Consider the following 11,086-nt stretch of genomic DNA (forward strand, 5'->3'; position numbering starts at 1 on the left):
TGGCTATTGTGGAGCAGGACCACCAGACTCAGAGACACCTTTGTCCCCCGATCCATCAAACTTTACAACTCTGCTTTTGGCAGGAGGGGGAGAAGGAGGGAGGAGTACAGCCCGCCTGATACAACACACGTGCAATAATTTATATGTGCAATAATACATCTGTACCATTTATGCTGCTGTGCAATTTTTGTACATAATTCCTCTTATCTTTTATTTTTTTACTGTACTATATTCTATTTTATTCTATTTAACTCTGACTGTCGGTGTTGTATTGCTGCTGGTACCCAAATTTTCCTGAGGGACCTTCCCAAAGGGATTAATAAAGTATATTCTATTCTATTCTATCTATTCCAGTGGTTCTCAAAGTTTTGATTTATGAATCCGACACTGGACTGAGGGCCGCCAATGAAAAAAAAATGAAAAAAAGGAAAAAAAAATACACCTGTAATCACTTTAATGACTCAGTTGCATCTCTACAGTTTATTGGTCTGTATCCAATAATGTGCAATAAACACAGATGGGGCTAAACCTGAGAAAACATTGTTATGTGTGGCACCCCTAAAATGGGTTGACCACAAAAGTTATTTGTAATTATTTTTTTGACATTTTTGTAAGGTGTGTACTGTCATTGTGTTGTTTTGTTTTCAATTAGAAATTATTAACGTTGTCATAAACCGCTATATTTAGGGGAAAAGTGGGGGGCGGAACCTGTGTACATCCGTGAGTTGCCCTGGGGAACGATTAGGGGGGCGGAACGCCTGCTTCCTCTCAGACGTGATCTGGAGAGGAAGACATACAGACCTGCGTCCTCATTTCTCCTCTTTACCTGCTAAATACAGGTCGGTAACAGTAAATGGGCGGTGACATGTTAGTTAATATTGACTCACAGTTGAAGTGAGACAGCTTGTATGTTATTTTGGTGTGTTTTATGACCGTTTTATATCATAAAAATGACTGTTGAGAGTTGGGCATTTTCCCGCGTGGATACTATTCTTTGTCTAGTGTGACGCTAGGTACACCTGTTGAAATGTTAAATGTTAGATAATTAAATCATGTTATGAATGTAACAAGCACTTTACCTAAGCACACATTTCAGTGCTCTTTTACATGAGCGTGACAAATATAGAGACAGAAGAGTGGGTGATACACATAACAGCAGAATGATGATGCATGTTTGTACCAGTTTACACTGAATGAAAGAGTGATGTATTTACAGGAGATGATTGTGAGTATCAACTAAAAGAAAGATGTAGCTTGAAGATGAGATAAATTGTATTAGTGAACCTAAGGTCCGGATGAAAGAATTAATTGGAAATGTAACACTGTGCTAAAAAAAAAAACTGAAATGAAGCAGGAAGAAATGCATTGTGCTTGTGTGGCTGTTTGGACATATGTTAAATAAATGTCAGACGTGATCTGGAGAGGAAGACATACAGACCTGCGTCCTCATTTCTCCTCTTTACCTGCTAAATACAGGTCTTATATTTGTTACTGTGGTCTCCCATCCTTGGGACCCGTAACAAATCTTGGGGGCTCGTCCGGGATCGGCGCCACCTTCTGGTGAGGAGCTGATCCACTGATGACATCTAGGACCAATACAGAGGCCGTTGCTGAGCCATAAGCTGGAGCGGAGTTGAGGCTGCTGCTGACCTGGTAGATCCATCGTCTGGGGCAGGAAGGAGCAACCGACATGGCCGAGAGTGGTAGGAAAAGCCTAGTGTGGGACTTTAGGAGGAGCCTACTCACCTTGGAGGCGGAAGAGCTATTCCAGATCGCCCAGAGCGTGGGTCCAGTGTCGGAGGAAGACCAGTCAGGGCTCATGGAAGGAGACCACGAGGGTTGCTTTGATCATATCAGTTTATTCATGCACAGTAAGCAGTTGCTTGACTTAGAGGACAGTGGTATGGTGCAACTGTTGATGTTAAAAGATACAATTGACACTGTTGTTAAGAACCGTGGTAGACCACATTTGTTAAGTGATGGAGGTAATTTTGAGTCAGACCCTCTACACACGACAACACACGCACACACTCACTCTGCAATTGATGATAACATTACACAACTCATTAATGAGACTGACACAGGCATTGTCACTGAACCTGTAGACACCCCTGTTCTACCTAGTCCCACCCTACCTAGCAGGCACGGCAATGTGTACACTGCTAGCCCAGTGAGACCAAAGCTAAGCAACACAGCAGCAGAGACCACAAATGATGAGTTGTTGAAAATGCTCAGCAGCTATGAAGAGATTGGCAGGAGGCTGAGACAGAGTCTTATGACAGCTGCAGCACAGCCTCCAGAAGACCTCACGTCACTGTCTCCACAGACTAACAGGTCCCATAGTGATGCACCACCAGGAAAAGCCACAGGTCAGCTCCTCATCCAGCCGGCCCGGGAGGGGATGATCTCTCTAAAAGAGCTCTCCTATCTGCAGAGGAGGGAGTTCAAAGTGCAAGGCGGACAGGTTGGTGATCATTCTTCAGACATAAGCTACAATAACATCTGGAAGCAAATTGAGGAAGGAATTAAAGAAGGCTTCTCAGAGTCAGAGATAGTTCGTGGCGTGCTCAGAATAATCAAGCCTGGAACTTTTAAAGACATGCTGATCAATAAGGATGATCTCAGTGTATTGGAGCTCAGGGGGTTCTTGCAGGCACACCTAAGAGAGAAAAATAGCACGGAATTATTCCAAGAGTTAATGTGTGCTAGACAGGATGACAATGAGACGCCTCAACAGTTCCTCTACCGTGTCATAGGGTTAAAACAGCGTGTCTTATTCACATCCAAACTGTCTGGCACCAGCATAAAATACAGTGCGGCCACTGTACAAGATGTATTTTTGCATACAGTCTATCAGGGGCTAGGCCAAAAACACAGTGACATACGGCGAGAGTTGAAGCCACTTCTCTCAAACAGTGGAGTAAGTGATGAAACAATACTGTGTCATATAATGAGAATTACCAGTGAAGAAAGTGAAAGGCAGAAAAGAATAAGTTCTTCTCGTCGACAGACAACAAGTGCACATAGCGCACAACTTGAAGTTAACAACATCCAAGAGCACACCACTAAGGGTGAAAAACTAGCACTCACAGCAAAAACTGACCCCATTAGAGAGCTTGCTGCTAAAGTAGATGCACTCACAAGCCTGGTGGAGGCAATGACGCAACAGAGTCAACTGCGACAGCCAGACCTGGCAAACCAGTATCCACCAAGCAGGGTGAGAACCAGAAAGGACAAACCTTATGGCTGCCCAACATGTGTTGAGCAGAATCGTGCAGAGTGTTGTCATTGTTTCTCCTGTGGGGAGGAGGGTCACAGAGCTGTCGGCTGCCTGAAAAGACAAAAGAACCAGGGAAACGTGAACCGGTCACTGCAGCGGGGCACTCAGTGATCGGGTTGGAGAAAAGGCCCCAAAGTGAGCATTCAGCAGTAGAGAGAGCTCAAGTCACCCGTGACAGCAGGAAAGCAGATCTCACCTTTAAAGTGATTCCAGAGGTAGCTAGCTGTAAAGAAGGGGAGCCACAAGCGTGGTATGCTAAACACGGAGCAATTGCTAAGCTAATTGGAAGGAAGGCCCTGATACAATGTAACTTGAGTGGCTTGGCTGTAACTGCATTGCTGGATACAGGTGCACAAGTTAGCATGATAAGCCGTGATTGGAAAGCAAGATATTTGCCTGACCTGGACATTCGACCACTGTCAGAAATCATAGAGGAAATAGATGAGTTGAAAGTGAGTGCAGTCAATGGGGAACTGATCCCATTTGATGGCTGGGTACCTATAATGATCAACTTACCCGGCAGTGAGGACCCCAGTCTGTCCATCAGCACTCCTGTCCTGGTCAGCAACATGCCCATGGACAAACCCTTGCTTGGTTTCAATGTCCTGGAGCAAATTATCGAAGGGCAGTCAGAACAATTGATACCTACCTTGGTTACATTGCTCCATAACGCTATTTGTGTTTCTCCTGAGAAGGCTGAAGCGATAGTGAGCTTCATTCAAACAGCAGAGCCAAACATGCCCCAAGGCCGCGTAAGGACAGGTGAAAAGGATGTGATTATCCCTGCTGGACAGGTCACCTGGGTCAGATGCCGGGTTCCTTCAACCATGAACACTTGTGACCGTCCAGTGCTGTTTGAGGCAGAGGAGAGCAGTCTGTTTTCTGAGCAGGTGGATGTAGTGACGGGGTTGGTCGAAATACAGAATCCTGCCAAACCCTACATCACAATTGCAGTGGGTAACAACACCAAGCATGATGTAACCCTGTCAAGAAAGACAGCCCTAGGCACCCTACAGCACATCGAGCGGATTGTGGATGCTGAACCCTCAGACAAACACACACCTATCGTGACAGTCAACAAGATCACTACCGAATCAGCCGAGCCGACCCCACCTCTATGGAATCCACCAGTGAACCTTGATCATTTGAAGGAGGAACAACAAGAGCTGGTGAAGAGGATGTTGTATGAGGAGTCAAAGGCTTTTGCCAGAGATGAAAGTGACATTGGATGTAACACAAGCCTACAAATGGTGATCAATCTCAAAGATGACGTACCGGTGCAGAGAGCATACACCTCCATACCAAAGCCACTTCTAAGGGAGGTCAAGGAGTACGTCCAAGACCTTATTGTAAAGGGGTGGATTGTCAAGTCCAAGTCCTCTTATGCTGCACCCATGGTGTGCGTGCGGAAAAAAGATGGGACACTGCGTCTATGCATTGACTATCGCCTGTTGAACCAGAAAACAGTACCAGACAGGCACCCACTGCCCCGAATACAGGACCTGCTCGATACCTTGGGGGGATACTCTTGGTTCAGTATCCTCGACCAAGGTAAAGCCTACCACCAGGGCTTTGTGGCCGAAGGCTCACGCCACTTCACTGCCTTTATCACACCCTGGGGGCTTTACGAGTGGGTGAGGATCCCATTTGGTCTCTCTAACGCGCCGGCAGCTTTCCAGAGGAGTATGGAGGAGATGTTGAGTACTTTGAGGGACGAGTGTTGCATACCATACTTGGATGACATTCTGTGCTACTCAAGGACTTTTGAGGATCATGTGGAGGTGATCCGGAAAGTACTTCAGGCCTTACAACGTCAGGGAGTGAAGCTCCGGCCTGGGAAGTGCGAGCTGTTCAAGGCGGAGGTTCGCTACCTAGGCCGCCTGGTTAGCGCTGATGGTGTTCGAGTCGACCCCAAAGACCTTGAGGCTGTACTGGCCCTGAAAGCTAAGGCACCACAGACCGTAGGTGATCTGAGGAGAGTCCTTGGCTTCCTCAGCTATTACCGGTCATATATAGAGAACTTCTCAAGAATAGCTCAGCCACTGTATGAGCTACTCCAGGTGAAGTCCTTAACACTGTACTGCGGACAGAGAAAAACCAAAGGCCCTCAACTGCCATCTAGGTCGCCCATAGAGTGGACTACTGAGCATCAGGGTGTGCTAGAGAGACTGGTCGGCATGCTAACTCACCCCCCAGTGCTAGCTTACCCAGACTTTGACCAGCCATTCGTCTTACACACTGACGCATCAGAGCGGGGCCTCGGAGCTGTCCTGTACCAGGAGCATGGTGGGAAGCTACGGGTCATTGGTTATGGGTCTCGGACTCTGACACCCGCAGAGCGCAATTACCACCTGCATAGTGGCAAGTTAGAGTTTCTGGCTCTGAAGTGGGCAGTCTGTGAAAAGTTTAGAGATTATCTCTATTACGCTCCACATTTCACCATCTATACTGACAATAACCCACTAACATACATCATGAGCACAGCTAAACTGAATGCAGTCGGTCATCGCTGGGTCGGAGAACTGTCAGACTTCCGGTTCAGCATCAAGTACAGATCAGGAAAAGTCCATATAGATGCTGATACGCTGTCCCGTGCCCCTCTTGATATTGACCACTATGTGTCAACATGTAATGAAGAGCTCTCACAGGAGGCAGTGAGTGCGGCTTGGGATGGAAGCCGGGCAGCTCAGAGAAAGGATGTGGCCTGGGTGGCTGCGCTCTCAGCCTCCTCACATGACATTATCCTTCAGCCCTGCCCACCCCTTCAGGAAATAAAACATGATGATTTGGTTCAGGCTCAAAGAGAGGACCCTACAATTGGAGAGATCCTACAGCTCAAGGAATCGAATGGTAAACTCACTGAAGACATCAGGAGATCAGTCCAGGGATCTGCTAGTAAACTCCTCCGTGAATGGGACCGGTTGCACCTGGAAGATGGAATCTTGTACCGGAGGACTCCTGAGAGAAAACAGCTTGTCCTACCCCTCAGATATCAGTCGCTTGTTCTGAAACATCTCCACGATCATATGGGCCATGTGGGTACAGAGAGAGTCCTCCATTTAGCCAGAGAAAGGTTTTATTGGCCTCACATGAAGAAGTGCATAGAGGAGTATGTGACAAGTAAATGCTGCTGCATAAAACAGAAAAAGCCAACAGTTCATGTGCGTGCACCTATGAGTAGTTTGAAGTCCAACTCGCCACTAGAACTTGTTTGTATTGACTACTTGCACCTAGAGAAGAGTAAGGGAGGGTACGAATATATTTTGGTGGTGGTCGATCACTTCACAAGATTCGCCCAGGCTTACCCAACCAAAAATAAATCTGGACGCACAGCAGCAGAGCGAATATACAACGACTTTGTGCCTCGCTTTGGCTTCCCCAACAAGCTCCATCACGACCAAGGGCGGGAATTCGAGAATGAGCTTTTCCGAACACTTGGGCAGCTGTCTGGTGTAGGTCATTCTCGAACATCTCCATACCACCCCCAAGGTAACCCGGCTGAGCGATTCAACCGGACGTTGTTACAGATGCTACGCACATTAACAGACAAAGAGAAGGAAGCATGGAAGGATCACCTTCCACAAGTCGTGCACGCATATAACTGCACCCGGCACGAGTCCACGGGTTACTCACCACACTTCTTGCTCTATGGCCGACACCCTCGCCTCCCTGTGGACCTCTTGTTTGGCTTGGCAGATGAAACTGATCCGGTGACACACAAAGGTTATGCTGAGAAGTGGCGGAAGAGAATGACAGAAGCCTATCACATTGCTAATAAAAACAGCCTCTCATCCAGTGCCAAGGGCAAATCCTATTATGATCAGAAAGTGAGGGGAGTTATCCTGAAACCAGGGGATAGGGTGTTGGTTAGAAACCTGGGTGAACGGGGTGGGCCCGGCAAGTTACGGTCCTATTGGGAAAAGAAGGTATATGTGGTGAGGGAACAAGTTTCAGATAATCCAGTGTATGTCATTCATCCAGAGGGTGAGGACAAAGGACGGACTCGAACTTTGCACCGAAACCTCCTCCTGCTGGTCAATAGCTTGCCAGTCGAATTCCCACCACAGCGAACTGAACCAATGTCAAAGCTAAGGAGACCAAGATATGTGGGGACAAGAGTGAGTGACAGGAGAAACCAAACAGTAGCGGTGGAAACCTCGGATTCAGACGATGAGTCAGAGAGGGGGTATTGGCTGAGGATACCAAGGGAACTGGTCTCAGCCCAGACTGAACTAACACGGCGAACACCAACACTGAAAGCCAGAGTCCGTGTTGAACATTTGCCAAGATTAGATGGGGTCGAAGAGGAAGGACGGACACAGATGGTGACTCAAGCTCCACCTGAGATAGTCTCTACACCACAGGGAAGTGTGGTCATGGAAGGTCAGAGTGAGAATGAATTGCATCCAAGAGATGAACAAAACACTCCTCACCGAGCTGAACTGGGGAAGAATGACACCCCGGTGGCCCACAACTTACCCCAGTCAGACACAGGGTCAGAGTTCCCTCAAAATGATTGCCTGGTGGAGCAGGTTTCAGGGTCACCTATCCCATTGCGACGATCCTCTCGGCAGAGACAACCAGGCCAAAGACTCACCTATTCAGTCCTCGGCCACCCCACATATGAATCATACCCCACAGTAAATGCCATTAACACTCACATCCTACCCTATTGGCACTCATATCCATTCTTGTCACCATTCCAAAACACACCTCTTCCTCAGTGCCCACACTTTGCTTACTCAATATATGGTGATTGAAAAGGTCAAAGGTCAGACATAAGGGTGAAAGTGTGAATTAATGTAATGTAGTATTCTGAAAGTTTATCCCAATGAAAGTTTGTGAGTTAAGATAAGTGACAAGGGCCACTTTGATTGGGGGGGAGCGTGTGGCACCCCTAAAATGGGTTGACCACAAAAGTTATTTGTAATTATTTTTTTGACATTTTTGTAAGGTGTGTACTGTCATTGTGTTGTTTTGTTTTCAATTAGAAATTATTAACGTTGTCATAAACCGCTATATTTAGGGGAAAAGTGGGGGGCGGAACCTGTGTACATCCGTGAGTTGCCCTGGGGAACGATTAGGGGGGCGGAACGCCTGCTTCCTCTCAGACGTGATCTGGAGAGGAAGACATACAGACCTGCGTCCTCATTTCTCCTCTTTACCTGCTAAATACAGGTCGGTAACAGTAAATGGGCGGTGACATGTTAGTTAATATTGACTCACAGTTGAAGTGAGACAGCTTGTATGTTATTTTGGTGTGTTTTATGACCGTTTTATATCATAAAAATGACTGTTGAGAGTTAGGCATTTTCCCGCGTGGATACTATTCTTTGTCTAGTGTGACGCTAGGTACACCTGTTGAAATGTTAAATGTTAGATAATTAAATCATGTTATGAATGTAACAAGCACTTTACCTAAGCACACATTTCAGTGCTCTTTTACATGAGCGTGACAAATATAGAGACAGAAGAGTGGGTGATACACATAACAGCAGAATGATGATGCATGTTTGTACCAGTTTACACTGAATGAAAGAGTGATGTATTTACAGGAGATGATTGTGAGTATCAACTAAAAGAAAGATGTAGCTTGAAGATGAGATAAATTGTATTAGTGAACCTAAGGTCCGGATGAAAGAATTAATTGGAAATGTAACACTGTGCTAAAAAAAAAAAAAAACTGAAATGAAGCAGGAAGAAATGCATTGTGCTTGTGTGGCTGTTTGGACATATGTTAAATAAATGTCAGACGTGATCTGGAGAGGAAGACATACAGACCTGCGTCCTCATTTCTCCTCTTTACCTGCTAAATACAGGTCTTATATTTGTTACTGTGGTCTCCCATCCTTGGGACCCGTAACATATGCACAAAAAGCTGGGCGGTATGACCAAAATTCTAGATCACGGTATTTTTATATTATTATAACGGTTTCCGGTATTTGACGGGTTTTTTCCCCTCATGCATGACGTGTTAACTGTCATGAGAATTGTACAAAAAAATCCACATTAGTGTTACATGTAATAGCCTACAGTAGGGTGTAACCATGTTAATTGGGCTATGGCAATGCATTTAACTGCACACAGGGAGAAAAGGTTGTTAAGAGCCTTGAATGGGTGTGAATGAAGAGACACAACGGATTTAAGTGCAAAAACAAAAATATATTATATTAATATAGTCCATACACAACACAAAGTTCAGTTCACAGGATCTCTTCCTGTGTTAAAATTAATTGTCCCAAAAAAATGCAATGAGGGGGAAAAAATAAAGCTGGTCCAAAAATCCAATGGTTCGCAATCCAAAGGGAAAAATTGAAATGATCCTACCCGTTAAGCTCGCCACTTGCTTGCACAAGAATGTCCAATTGAAGGGTCAACAAAAAAAAACCTGACCTGCAGGGCCAGAAGTAACAATTAGTAATCAATAAAAAAAATTCAGTTTACCGGTAAACACTAGTCATAATCATAATAGTTTCAATTCAATACATTCAACATTTCAATATCTAAACACAGTTTAGTAACATTCCATGCAATATTCCAATAAGAAATCGTCCATTTTAACTGCGCAGTTTTCATTGCAATATTGACTTCCTGGTTAGTATTTCACATTAAATCAAAAGAAAACACAATAAATGAAAACACTTGCTTAACAAACAAGGTAGCCGAATTAAAGTTCACATTTTAATGTGTAAAACAAGGTGCACAATGTTGGGGTGCTTCAAGTATTGAAGGCTTAAATTAAGCAGAGTGTCTTAAAACACTCGCGTTCCAAAGGGAATTCCACTCGCGGTAGCAGCACCGCGTAACAAAAGTTTAAAACATTAACTAAACAAAACTGCTATCGATACAGAGTTCTTAGCTCGGTTAAATATAAATTATGCTTACCGCAGAGTCAAAGTGAGGTTTACAACATATTATTTGAGGAGAACCGGATCCCTCCGCCAGATAGGACTTATTTTTTGCCGCGATACTGAGACAACGAATCAGAGACGACACAGAGCGTCAGGTGGAGGAGCAACTAGTGCAGTCACGTGACATGGGTTACAGGTTCCCCCCCTGTTCTTATGTACGTCCCTGTACATGGTGCTGGCTGGCTGCGGATTACAGGCGGACAGATGGTAGTTGGCAGTTCATGTTCTTCCTCCTGTAGGGCATGAATGAAAGCTGTGGATAACCCATGAAACAGTGACTGAATGCTCTTCAGGATTGGTTGTCCAAGCTTGTTGTATTGCAGTCTGTCTGGAGGTTTCCTGGTTCGAGTGGAGATTCGTGTTGTTGGTTCTGGTTCAGAGTGGTCAGAATTGTCCGGTGATTCGGCTGAGGAAGAAATGCTAGATTCCAGTGGTAAGTCTGTTTCTATTTCAGGTTCAAAGGACAGGTTTTCTTCAGGTTCTATGGTAAGTATGTCAGGTTTTTCAGTGGTTTCGGGTTCAGAAATCCTCTCTGGTTCTGGTGTCTGTGCTGTAGGGACAGCAGGTTCAGAGGATGGGGTGTCAGTGGTGGAAATGGCAGTGGGAGGTGTCGGCAGATCAATCACACTGGTAAGTTTGGTGGGTTCAAAGGTAAGTGGTTCGTACCAATATTGTGGTATCAAATCCTCTTCATCCGACTGAGGTTCAGCAGGATCCTCTTCAGGTAAGGTGTCTGAGGTTTTTGTTTTTTTTTCAGTCGTTTGTACAGTTTGGGCGGTTTCAGGTAAGTATCCACAAGGCAGTAGAAGGTCACGGTGGAGGGTTCTGATGGGTTTGGCTTTGGTTTCAGGTCGTACAGTGTAAACAGGGAGATCCCCGGCTTTCCTGATTACAA

The sequence above is a fragment of the Parambassis ranga genome, chromosome 24, assembly GCF_900634625.1.
Source record: "Parambassis ranga chromosome 24, fParRan2.1, whole genome shotgun sequence".
In the NCBI taxonomy this organism is placed as follows: Eukaryota; Metazoa; Chordata; class Actinopteri; family Ambassidae; genus Parambassis; species Parambassis ranga.